At 41.0% G+C, this 10,593-nt stretch overlaps 1 pseudogene; it reads right to left on the reverse strand.

Moving 5' to 3' along the window:
* Positions 1-9,093: 9,093 nt before the first annotated feature.
* Positions 9,094-10,074, reverse strand: LOC128586311 (ribosome maturation protein SBDS-like; annotated as a pseudogene).
* Between the last annotated feature and the right edge of the window lie 519 nt (positions 10,075-10,593).

Consider the following 10,593-nt stretch of genomic DNA (forward strand, 5'->3'; position numbering starts at 1 on the left):
TAGTCCCAGCTACTTGAGAGGCTGAGGCAAGAGAATCACTTGAGCCCAAGAGTTTGAGTTTGCTGTGAGCTGTTACGCCACAGCACTCTACTGAAGGTGACAAAGTGAGACTGTCTAAAAAAAAGATTATAAATAATTTTGAAAAGTTTGAAGCATGGTGAATATATTCCTTTTTTAACTCTTTTTTTTTGATCAATATAATTTAATATGCTGTAGAAGTTTATGTGTAGGTTCAAGTGTGTCACAAGATAAAAAAGGTTGAAAAGCACTGGTCTAGATACTAAACTCAAAGCAAGCACCTTCAATTGAAGTGGAAGTAGGCAGTGGCAATATGACAGACTTTTTTTCTTTTTACCTAGAGTTCATTATGTCCCAATTATGCTTACAGGGGTCTCAGGAGAACACAGTGACATTTTCATTGAGTCCTGTTTCTCACTCTTGCTCTGGCTGGTCTCGAACTCATGAGCTCAGACAATTCAACTAGGATTACAGGTGTGAGCCACCACTCCCAGCCAAAAGTTTAAAACTTTATCTGGAGACTTATAGCCAGGAAAGAATTCAATATTGAGTCCAAATTGTAGGCAAATGATAAAAAATCAGAAACTGTGAACAAGGCAAGAAATTGTTAATGGGTGGATTATAGTTTCTTTTTTTCTAAACTGTATTTTTGTTTTCTCTCCATTTTTATTAAAGACAAATCATAGTAAGACCAATACTTGTAAACAACCCCTTTACTCTCGTCATATTTTAATACGTGTCTTGATTATTTGCATGAAGTGCAATAAGAATAATCATTACCCATCGAGGCTTTTCTTTAAATTGGCTTTGCTGAAACTTGTTCTTTGTGGGTTAGATTTGAAAACCTCTCAAGTCAAGCCTAGGACCTATCTGTGCCTGTAGATACCTGTGTGAATTGGGTAAATCCCACATTTCTTGGGTTTGCAGACTAACTTGTTCTTGGACCTGTCAGAAAGATATATTCTTTATTTACTACAGATCAGGAAATGTAATTGATGAGGTATCAGCCAGTTTTTCCAGTAGATTTTTTATCAGGCTTATAAAGTCAACCTTAATTCCTTAATGCAGTCTTCTGAAAATACGCCATTTCAGTTAAAGCTTTGGTGAAATAACCAGTCTCTTTTTATTGTGTCCTGTTATAAAAGAAAACAAGTTCTTATTGAGCTTGTACAAATAAATATATTGCCATAAATTAAGAATACTCAAAAATAGTTTTCAAATTCTGGAGAAATCAAGTAGAAAGAAAAATAAATGGTTTGAATTTTGAGTACAAATATATACTTTGTTATAAGTTATAGATAGCTCAAAAGAAAGAAAAAAAGTTTTTGCGACTTCTAGAAAACAAAACAAAAAGAATTATCAATGTTTTAAACAAAAAGTCATTAAAAAATTAGCTGAGTTTCATGTAGTTAATTTTTAGTTTGAGGTTAAGTTAACAATATTCAAGTTAATTAAAATCCTGAAAATTCGTTTTGGTTTAGTCCAATGGTAAATAATCTCCAGAGTCATCAGAAACCTGTATTCCAGAGAACGTGTCAGTTCTTTCCATGACTTTCCTTGAAGAAACAAACTTTGGATGGTAGCCAGTCAAAATACCACTTTTTAGTAGAATCAAAATGAATAATTGCCTATGGATGACAAAAGTCTTAGGAGAGCTGTGGGTAAAGAGGCAATAAACAAAGAAAGGTGTGGTTTGGGGGGGCATATAAGAATTTAACATAGTGAGGAGGGGGCAAGATGGCTGACTGGAGCCAGTTTTCCACAGAGGCTGCTGTCCAGAAGGAGAAGGACAGAAGTTTCTCAAGAAAGCTGGTGGTTTGGAGCTGAGCTAGGAGAGATGATTGAGGAGTGCACATCACCCCTGCTGAGGCTGTGGCGGTCAAGGGGTCAAGCTGTGTGGGCTGTGACCCCAAGGAAACAAATTATAGGTACAAACCCATCGCCAAGCGGATGAGAGTCCCCTCCCCCATGAGAACGGCTCACAGTGAGCTTTCTACAAACAAGCGAGCAGAGTTCAGATCTCTGTTTTTATCCCACAGGAGATCTGGGAAACCAGATCTCCTTCTCCAGGGAGATCCCACTTGTAAGCCTAGGCATTCTCCCACCAGGCATAAAACTGAACATATATTCTACCCACAGTTCTGAACTCTCAGCCCACCCCAAACCATAACCTGTGGTCTAGAAGCCTGTGCCCTGCAGAGTCCAGGTTGTTGGACAATTTCTTGAGGGGTCTGGGCATGGAGAGGACTGCTGCAAGTCTGTGCTGAAACAGCAGCACGTGTGTAAAGTGGGGATTGTGGAGCAAGGGAGCCAAGTGGGAGAGGGCGTAACATGGCCCATAGCAGAGTACAGTGGTGGCAGCAGCGGGTGGCAACAGGGCTCACACCCCAGGTCGTATTTTGGAGAAACACTTCCCATTTCTCTTGGCAACCAGAGGGAGCTGGGCCTCTACCCCAGGGGCAGCTATGGGTGGAGCAGAACTGGAACAAAAACACAGGCTCCATGAGCTGGGGGTAGGCCTGCGGTGGTACCTGCCCAGGCGTGGTATGGCTGGGACTCAGACAAGAGTATCTGTGCAGTGGCGGCATCCAACCAGAGCAGGCTGAGTCAGAGTCACAGCTTTTGTGGACTCAAAATATGGCAAAGCATAGCGAGTACAGAGTCACAAACTCTGCAAGAATATGTGCGGTGGTGGCACCAGCCCAGGGTAGGGCTGGGACAGAGACACACCCTCTGTGAGCACAAAAGACACCCAGTAGTGGTATCCACCCCCAGTAGGCCAGGGTCAGGTCAGAGACACTGACTTGGTGAGTGCAAAATATGCCCTATGGCAGTGCCCACCTGTGTATGGTGGTGAACAAACCCAGGCACCATGACTGCTGCTGTGCTTCCCAGAAGCCGTTGAACACTAGAGGGAGCCGGGCTCCAGACCCATGAGGTTGCTCTGGTGGCAGAGTATTACACGTATTACACAGAGGAGGCACTGATGTCCCTTGTCTCAGGTAGGACCATATCCCTGTCACTTCCACCCACTGAAGGGAGCGGGCCACAGCCCTTCAGAGTTACCAGGGGTGGGGTGAGGCTGTGGCATAGGGTGGGGAAGGAGGCACCAATTCCTCTGGCCCGACTCTTGCCTGGGTGAGCCTTCCTGACCCCTTGATCACCAGAGAGACCCAAAGTCCAGCATCTTGAGTTTCTGGGTCTGAGCTGCCTGTGGAACCCTACCACCAGGTTGCTGGTCACCGATCAAACTCTTGCAGTTGAGCAGTGATTTATACTGCCCAAGATAATTGCTTTTGGAACTATTAACTTCGGCAGTCCACCTGGGGGCCCTCCAAGGTTGAAATGAAGTTGTATTGAACTGGGAGGGACCGACTCCTCATGCAATAGTTGCTGGGGAGGAGCAGGGATCTCAGTTTCCTGTGTATCCCCCTAGCTGAGATTTTAGCCTTATCTTGTGACTCAATAGGATCAGATAGTGGCTGGCTGACTACAAGTCAGAGCCAGCTAGCCCTATCACACCAATTTGGTTCTCAGAGTTTCTAGCTGCAGGTCCGAAAGGACCTTTGTAAGGCTGTAAGGAAAAAGCCACAATCACTAACCCTGCTCTTTGGTAAAGGACTAGTTAACTACATTTCCTGGAACCCCCAATTGAATCCCACCCTTCCAGTTTTAATATCCAAACTATAGAAAATAAATGGGCGGCACCTGCGGCTCAAGGAGTAGGGCACTGGCCCCATGTGCCAGAGGTGGTGGGTTCAAACCCAGCCCCGGCCAAAAACTGCAAAAAAAAAAGAAAAAGAAAAGAGAAGAAACGAGGCAGAACCAGAGGAAGAACTCTGGCAACATGAATAATCGGAGCAAATTATTCCCCCAAGGAGTGACAAAAGGGATACATCAGAAGATGCCATTCATAAACAAATGGCCAAAATGTCAGAAATAGAATTCAGAATATGGATGGCAAATAAGATGAATAAATTGGAGGAAAAGATGGATATTGAAATCCAAAAAGTTGTACAAAAGTTGTTTCAAGAAGTAAATGAATTCAAAGACAAATTTACCAAGGATATGGACATAAGAGAAAGCAGATAGCAGAATTCAGTGAAATGAAACAATTATTCGAGGAGCTCTGAAATTCAGTAGAATCCCTTAGTAATAGGGTGGAGCAGGCAGAAGAAAGGATTTCTGAAATCAAAGACAAAGCTTTTGAAATGTGCCCAAACGTTCAAAGAGGCAGACAGATGGAGAGCAAAAATTGATCTTTCCTGGAAGAGTTGTGGAACCACTCCAAAAGATCAAACATTCATCTTATAGGAAATCTTGATGGAAAAGTAGATGGTCTGAAAGGCACAGACGCTTTACTCCAAGAGATTATGGAAGAGAATTTTCCAAGCATTGCAAGGGATACTGAAATTCAGATAGCAGACAGTTTTAGAACCCCAGCATGACTCTATCCAAATAAAGCATCTCCCAGGCACATTGTAATTAAATTCACCAAAGATAAGACAAAGGAGAAAATTCTGCAAGCAACCAGACGTAAGAAAAGCATTACATACAAAGGGAGAAATACCAGAATGACAGCAGATCTCTCAGCCAAAGCCGTCCAAGCCAGAAGAGGTTGGTCTTCGACTTTCAATCTCCTAAAACTAAGCTAAACTAAGCTTCCTCCATGATGGAGAAAGCAGATGACATACAGATGTTGAAGAAATGTGCCATAACTAAACCAGCTCTCCTGGATATTCTCAGTCCCATCCTCCATAGTGACCAGCAGAATGGTCCATGGCCAAAGTAAACTCACCCAGAAACTTTTGAACAAAACCTAACTTCCACAATAGGGTAAGGACTAAAAATATATGCTAGACATTTGAAAAACATGACACCCAAAACACTATCATCCTTTTCAATTCTTTCAATTAATGTGAATGGCTTAAATTGTCCTCTAAAGAAGCATAGGTTGGCTGACTGGGTACATAAACTCAGATCAGATATCTGTTGCATACAAGAGTTTAACCTTACCTTAAAGCAGTGGTTCTCAACCTGTGGGTTGCTATGCCTTTGGGATTCTCCTGCATATCAGATATTTACATTACGATTCATAATAGTAGCAAAATTACAGTTATACAGTAGCAACAAAAATAATTTTATGCTTGGGGTCATTACAACATGAGGAACTGTATTAAAGGGTTGTGGCATTAGGAAGGTTGAGAACCACTGCCTTAAAGGATAAAAATAGACTCAATGTGAAGGGATGGACATCTATAATTCAGGCAAATGGAAATCAGAAAAAAAGCAGGTGTTGCAATTTTATTTGCAGATACAATAGGCTTTAAACCAACAATTATAAAGAAAGATAAGGATGGCCAGTTCTTATTTGTCAAGGGAAACACTTAACATGAAGAGATTTCAATTATTAACATTTATACACCCAACCAGAATTCTCTTCACTTTATAAAGGAGACCCTAACAGACATGAGCAATTTGATATCTTCCTGCACCATAATAGTTGGAGATTTTTTTTTTTTTGTGGTTTTTGGCCGGGGCTGGGTTTGAACCCGCCACCTCCGGCATATGGGACTGGCACCCTACTCCTTGAGCCACAGGCGATGCCCAATAGTTGGAGATTTTAAAACCTCTTTGGCAGTGTTGGATAGATCCTCCAAGATTAAACTAAGTAAAGATATTTTGGACTTAGATATCTACAGAACATTTCATCCTAATAAAACTGAATACACATTATTCTCATCAGCCCATGGAACATCCTACAAAATTGATCACATCTTAGGTCACAAGTCTAACCTCAGCAAATGTTAAAGAATAGAAATTATTGGCTCAATGCCTGTAACTCAAGCAGCTAAGGCACCAGCCACATACACCTGAGCTAGTAGGTTCGAATCCAGCCCTGACCCGCCAAACAACAATGATGGCTGCAACCAAAAAATAGCCAGGCATTGTGGTGAGCACCTGTAGTTCCAGCTACTTGGGAGGCAGAGGCAGGAGAATCGCTTGAGCCCAGGAGTTGGAGGTTGCTGTGAGCTGTGATGCCACAGCACTCTACCCAGGGTGACAGCTTGAAGCTCTGTCTCAAAAAAAAAAAAAAACAATAGAAATTATTCCTTGTATTTTCTTGGACCATCATGGAATTAAAGTTGAACTCAACAACAATAGGAATCTTCATACTCATACAAAGTCTTGGAAGCTAAATAACCTTGTGCTGAAAGATATCTGGGTCATAGATGAGATTCAGCAGGAAATTACCAAAGTTTTGGAACAAAATAACAATGTAACACGAATTATCAGAACCTATGGGATACTGCAAAGGCAGTCCTAAGAGGGAAATTTATAGCATTGCAAGCCTTCCTCAAGAGAACAGAAAGAGAGGAAGTCCACAACTAAATGCAACTGGAAAAGGAAGAACATTCCAACCCCGAACTCAGCAGAAGAAAAGAAATCACCAAAATTAGAGCAGAATTAAATGAAATGGAAAACAAAAGAATTATTCAAAAGATCAATGTATCAGGGAAGTGCCTGTGGCTCAAAGGAGTGGAGTGCTGGCCCATATGCAGGAGGTGGCAGGTTCAAACCTAGCCCTGCCCAAAAACTGAAAAACAAACAAACAAACAAAAAAAATCAATGAATCAAAAAGTTGTTTTGTTTTGTTTTTTTATCACTTCATAGACGTTTATTCCACATCTACCAGGTCCACAGAATGGTGAAATATACACACGTCTAAGTCCCTGGCCCTTAAAGAGCTCACAATCTAGCATGGAAGAACTATTTAAGTAGCTGTCTCTAATACAAGGTGGGACAAGTCAAGGCCTTTGAATGAATTTCAATGTGGTATAGAGTTCCAGAAGGTGGCGAAAATAATCGTATAGGGGGTAAAAGGGAAACTTCACAGAATAGAACTGTACTGATAGAAGAGGCTTAATTCTGAAACATCACTCTGACCAAATATATATACATGTGCTACTAGCTTGTATTGAAAATGCAAAACAGGATGGTGCCTGTGGCTCAGTCGGTAAGGCGCCGGCCCCATATACCGAGGGTGGCGGGTTCAAACCTGGCCCCTGCCAAACTGCAACCAAAAAATAGCTGGGCGTTGTGGCGGGCGCCTGTAGTCCCAGCTACTCGGGAGGCTGAGACAAGAGAATCGCTTAAGCCCCAGGAGTTGGAGGTTGCTGTGAGCTGTGTGAGGCCACGGTCCTCTACCCAGGGCCATAAAGTGAGACTCTGTCTCTACAAAAAAAAAGAAAATGCAAAACAGATCAATCCTTAAAATAATGCACTATAGGGTGGTACTGGGAAGATGACCATGAACAAGAATTTTAACTCCTTTGAGTAATGAAATTAATATACGGTGAAAATTTTTTTTATAAGTTCAGAAGCATGGTCTATATTTAACATTTCTTGAAGTTCCAGCTTTTAGAAGAGATGACTAATCAGAATCAGAAAAACTTAAGGCAGTGTCATATTACTTGCTTATCTTTTCCTAAGATGCAGTAGTTACTGAATATTCTTAATAATTATGATTTTCAATCTGAAACATCACTTTAACTCCTCAAGGTGGAGAGCGCGTAGACTTCATTGGTTAAAATTTTCTCCTGGGGCTTCAAGTTTAGATCATCTTTACAAAACCACACACTATGCATATGAAAATGAAGCAGTGAAGGGCCTTCTTAAGGACTGCATCAAAACAGCAAAATTCACAGAAAAGGGTTCATTCCCATGTTACAAAACAAGAATAGTCCCTCTAATAGTATGGGAAAATACTTTGAAGTTATTTAAAGAAAAAGGGACATTTCTGAGAACTTGTATTAGTAGCAGCTTCTGTGTGCTTGTAAAACCCACCAGGACCTGTTTAAGTCAAGAACTTTGTTTTCAGTTTAAAATAAAAATTGGTGTCTACAAATACATCTGTTTGTTTTGAGTGAATCTCTAACTTATATTCTAGAAGTGTAACTCTTTTGAGGACAGATTTTATTTTTATTTATTTTTATTTTCTGTAGAGACAGTCTCACTTTATCGCCCTCAGTAGAGTGCTATGGTGTCACACAGCTCATAGCAACCTCCATCTCCTGGGCTTAGGTGATTCTCTTGCCTCAGCCTCCCAGGTAACTGGGACTACAGGCGCCTGCCACAACACCCGGATAATTTTTGGTTGCAATTTGGCTGGGGCTAAATACTAAAATAATTAAATACAATTACCTCCCAAATGTTAATTAAGATTTATGAGATGCTTATTAGAACAGGCCCTATCCTAAGCACTAGGCATGATGATTTACTTAATCCTCCTGGCAACTCCCCAACCATACCACCAAGGCAGAGCAAACAAAGGGAGTTAGGAAGTTGGCTAGAAACACAAGCCATAGTTGAAGAAAAATAAGAGTGGTTTTATTGATTACATATAATTTTAGCTATATTAATATATATTATAAACTTTAATAATTAGAATAAATGACTTTTTTAACCAATAACAATCTAAGTTTGACAGCACGTTCAATGAAAATTATTTAATTTCTGCACGGTAATTGTATGTCTTTCTTCCAGATAAACAGGAAGTCATCATCAATGTTAGGACACGACAGTTACCCCTATACACAAATTTCATTAAATAGAACTGAGACACCTTATGTTTTCTTTTTCAGCAAATAATCCCCTTTTGTCATATAGACACATCTTCCAAATAATCTCACTGTACTGTACAAAATTTAACTTTTTATCCACAAAGAGCTGCCTCAAATAACTTTCTTTTTTTTTTTTGTAGAGACAGAGTCTCACTGTACCACCCTCGGGTAGAGTGCCGTGGTGTCACACGGCTCACAGCAACCTCTAACTCTTGGGCTTACGCGATTCTCTTGCCTCAGCCTCCCGAGCAGCTGGGACTACAGGCGCCCGCCACAACACCCGGCTATTTTTTTGTTGCTATTTTTTTTGTTTTCTGGTGGTGGTGGTTTGAACCCGCCACCCTCGGCATATGGGGCTGGCACCCTACTCACTGAGCCACAGGTGCCGCCCCTCAAATAACTTTCATTTTCAAAAGCTATAAAGGCATGATATAGCAGCAAAATGCTCCTCTGGACTTTTATCTTGGATTTTTCATTTTTGCTTTAAGTTTTAACTCCACTTAAAAATTCAATCATCCCCATAGTGTAATACTTACGTAGGAAAGTTTTTTTGTGTACACGGTTAACACAAAGATAGAAAATGTCAGTTTGAGTAAGGACTTGGCAGATCACAGAAATGAAACAGTCCTGTTGGAATCAAAAAACACTTTTTAGTGTTTTATGCTTGGTGAGATTGAGGGATGTCATTGAAATTTCTCATCTTCTTCCACATCTTTCAAATTGAGCATTTCCAAAGAACCTTTGCCTTTTGTTTCCTTTTTTATAAGCTCATCAATTTCTCTGAAGCAGCCTGGGTGGATCGGGCATGCAATTTCTAACTGTTGACGATAGTCTTCACTTTCTGTAACCTTGATCAGTGGCTTGAGCTTTTCTTTCAGCTTCTTCCCTTCATTCACTGGAAGAATGAATTGAAGCCCCACATGAGCACGTTCTATGTTCATTTTTTCCTTTAACTGCTTTACCACTTCCAAAGCCTGCTGTTTTGTGCTCTTGTTGGGTTTGACTGAATAGTGGATGTCCTTCCTGGCTCTCTCAATAAGGATAACAGTGTAAGGCCGCTTTGTTTCGGGGTTCACACATTTGACTGCTACAATAGTTGCAATGTCCCTAAACATCTGTTCCAGTTGTGTGTGTCTTTCTTTGTCTGATACTTGAACTTCTCCTTCAGTCAAAATCTGCTTACAGCTTTCAGTTTGGTCATCTGTTCCAAAGGCACTGATGAGATCTTCCTTCTTTGCAACCTGACCTTTAGAAACATTTACAAACACTGAGTGGGTCTGTAGAACTTCATCAAGGTCTTTTTCCACTCCACTTCACCAGCTGACGACCTTGTTTTTGTAGCAGGCGATTTCGAAGCGCTTCCCAGCGCGCTTCATCCGACTACAGCCACATTGGTTAAGCAGATCTGGTTAGTGGGGGTGAAGATTGACATCGCAGCTGCTCACAGAATTGGGTCTGGGGAACTAGAGCAGACCTGCACCTCGCTGTTAACAGCCCAGTGGCACATGGTACTATTACGCTTGCAAAGCCAGCGGAGCGGTGATAGACTTTGCCCGGGGACCACAACAATGCCAAAAAGTTGTTTTTTAAAAAAGATTAATAAAATTGATAAACCTTTGGTTAACCTAACCAGAAACAGAAGAGTAAAATCCCTAATACCATCAACCAGAAATGATAAAAGTGAAATGACAACAGACACCTCAGAAATTAAAAAAATCCTTAATGAATACTATAAAAAACTCTATTCTCAGAAATATGAAAATCGAGAGGAAATAGACCAATACCTGGGAACATGCCACCTTCCTAGACTCAGCCAGAAAGAATTGGAAATGTTGAATAGACCTATATCAAGTACTGAAATAGCATCAACTATACAAAATCTCCCAAAAAAGAAAAGTCTGGGACCAGATGGCTTCACTTCAGAATTCCACCAAACCTTTAAAGAGGAACT

The sequence above is a fragment of the Nycticebus coucang genome, chromosome 5 (genome assembly GCF_027406575.1).
Source record: "Nycticebus coucang isolate mNycCou1 chromosome 5, mNycCou1.pri, whole genome shotgun sequence".
NCBI lineage: Eukaryota > Metazoa > Chordata > Mammalia > Primates > Lorisidae > Nycticebus > Nycticebus coucang.